At 36.0% G+C, this 3062-nt stretch overlaps 1 pseudogene; it reads left to right on the top strand.

The window, feature by feature from the left end:
• The first annotated feature begins 2277 nt into the window (after window positions 1–2277).
• Window positions 2278–2455, top strand: LOC122241537 (annotated as a pseudogene).
• Window positions 2456–3062: the final 607 nt, after the last annotated feature.

Below are 3062 nucleotides of genomic sequence, written 5' to 3'. Positions count from 1 at the left end.
GGAAAGGAAAGAAAGAAAGAAAGAAAGAAAGAAAGAAAGAAAGAAAGAAAGAGAAAAAGAAAGAACAAACTAAAGATATAGGTCAGTCTATTTATGTATGTATGTATGTATGTATGTATGTATGTATGTATTTATTTATGAGAGAGAGTGCAAGTTGGGGAGGGGCAGAGAGAGAGGGAGACACAGAATCCGAAGCAGGCTCCAGGCTCTGAGCTGTCAGCACAGACCCCGACACAGGGTTCAAACTCACAAACAGTGAGATCATGACCTAAGCCGAAGTCGGACACCTAAGGGACTGAGCCACCCAGGTGCCCCTAGGACAGTCTCCTTTAAATTTCCCATGGTTATTCCCTCCCTGTTCCCCACACCCCTCTCTTCTGATGTGTTTGAGGTGCTAATTTCTTCCAATGTATTCTCAAATAGATTTACATGTAGTTTTATATATCACTACATAAAATGTGTGTATATACATTTCTGCACATATATAATATTCCTATGTTTTTAAATGCCAAGCATGTATAACAGATATGCATAACAATACATGAAGGATTGTTTTCTTTTGTATATGGCTTATATATATATATAGCATATCATATTTATCAATATCTTGCTTTTCTTTTTCAGCATTGTTTTTGATATATTTATATTGATATTTACAGGTTAAAGATCTTTTTAATTGTCACTGAGTATTGATTGCATAAATATAATACATTTAATTTATTTATTTCCTTGTTGATGGGCATGAAGTTTTTCCTCTTATTTACTAATATTAACACTGCTTCCATGAACATCCTTGATGTTTACTTTTTGCACATAGGATTTTTCTAGAGTATATGTGAGATATAGAGTTAGTGGATTGTAGCTTATAGACATTTTATTTTTAAAAAAAAAACATTTTTAAAGTTTATTTATTTATTTTGATAGACAGAGCAAGTGGGGGAGGGGCAGAGAGAGAGGGAGAGACAGAATCCCAAGCAGGCTCTGCACTGTCAGTGTGGAGTCTGATGTGAGGCTCAAACTCACAAACCTGTGAGATCATGACCTGAGCCGAAATCAAGAGTCAGACGCTTAACCAACTGAGCCACCCAGGTGCCCTGTAGTTTATGTACATTTTCTTTTCTTTTTTATTTTCATGTTATTTTACAATTAACATGCAGCATTATATTAGTTTCAGGTGTACAGTATAGTGATTCAACAATTTTATTCATTACTCAGTGCTCCACACAGTAAATATACTCTTAATCCCTTTTATCTATTTCTTTCATCCTCCCACCCATCTCGCCTTTGGCAACCACAACTTTGTTTTCTATATTTACGAGTGTTGTTTTGTTTGTCTCTTTTTTCTTTGTTCATTTGTTTTGTTTCAAAACTTCACATGAGTGAAATCATATAGTATTTGTCTTTCTCTGATGGACTTATTTCACTTAGCATAATACCCTCTAGGTCCATGCGTATTGTTGCAAATGGCAGATCTCATTTTTTTTTTAAGGCTGAGTAATATTCCATTGTGTATGTTTACCACCTGTTCTTTATCCATTCACCTAATCAGTGAACATTTTGGTTGCTTCCATATCTTGGCCATTGTAAATAATGCTACAATAAACATGAGGGTGCATGTATCTTTTTGAATTAGTGTTTTCATTTTGGGGGGGTAAATACCCAGTAGTGGAATTACTGGATCATATGATATTTCTATCTCTTTTTTTTTTTTTTTTTTACTTTTTAAATTATTTTCCACTTTAATGATTCCTTTTCAAAAGTCCCATTCTTTTTTTTTTTTTAATATAATTTATTGTCAAATTGGCTAACATACAGTGTGAACAGTGTGCTCTTGGTTTTGGAGGTAGATTCCTGTGATTCCTCGCTTACACACAACACCTAGTGCTCATCCCAACAAGTGCCCTCCTCAATGCCCATCACACATTTTCCCCTCTCCCCCACTCCCCCCCCCATCAACTTTCAGTTTGTTCTCTGTATTTAAGAGTCTCTTAAGGTTTGCTTCCCTCCCTCTCTGTAACTATTTTTTTCCCCTTCCCTTCACCCTTGGTCTTCTGTTAAGTTTCTCAAGTTCCACATATGAGTGAAACCATATGATATCTGTCTTTCTCTGACCGACTTATTTCACTTAGCATAATACCCTCCAGTTATATTGCTGCAAATGGCATGATTTCATTCTTTCTCATTGCCAAGTAGTTTCCATTGTATATATAAACCACATCTAGGCTTGGCTCCCTGCAGGTCTTGTTTGTAGGGTCGTTTTTGGCAACAAAGCCACAACATTCATGATGAATGTAATTCAGATTGTTCGTGACCACTGGGTACATATGCTTGTGCCTGTGGGATTTGTCCTTGGATGTTATCTAGACAAAAAGAACGATGAAAACCTGCCTTCCAGAATGGGAGTTTGTTGTTTAAAAGGGAGTTGAGACCTAATGAAGAAGTCATCTGGAAGTAAAAGCTGTGACTCAAATACAGAATGTTCACAGTTTAAAAATTGGGAGAGAAATAAAGACACATTCATTATTAAAAAAAAAACGTAAGCCACATCTCCTTTATCCATTCATCAGTGGATGGACATTTAGGCTCTTTCCATAATTTGGCTATTGTTGAAATCACTGCTATAAACATTGGTATACATGTACCCCGATGAATCAGCACTCCTGTATCCTTTGGATAAATTCCTAGTAGTGTTATTGCTGGGTCGTAGGGTTGTTCTATTTTTAATTTTTTAAGGAACCTCCATAATGTTTTCCACAGTGGCTGCACCCATTTGCATTCCCAGAAACAGTGTATGAAGGTTCTCTTTTTTCCATATCCTCACCAACTCTTGTTATTTCTTGTCTTTTTGATTCTAGGCATTGTGACTGGTATGAGGTGATATCTCATTATGGTTTTGGTTTGCATTTCCCTGATAATGAGTGATGTTGAGCATCTTTTCATGGGCCTGTTGGCCATTTCTATATCTTCTTTGGGAAAATGTCTATTCAGGTCCTCTGCCCATTTTTAATTGGCTTATTTGAGGTAGTTGGTGTTGAGTTATATAAGTTCTTTATATATTTTGG

This window comes from Panthera tigris, chromosome C1 (assembly GCF_018350195.1).
Source record: "Panthera tigris isolate Pti1 chromosome C1, P.tigris_Pti1_mat1.1, whole genome shotgun sequence".
In the NCBI taxonomy this organism is placed as follows: domain Eukaryota; kingdom Metazoa; phylum Chordata; class Mammalia; order Carnivora; family Felidae; genus Panthera; species Panthera tigris.
Note: the sequence above shows the minus strand (reverse complement) of the source record. Positions and strands in the feature narration are given on the sequence as shown.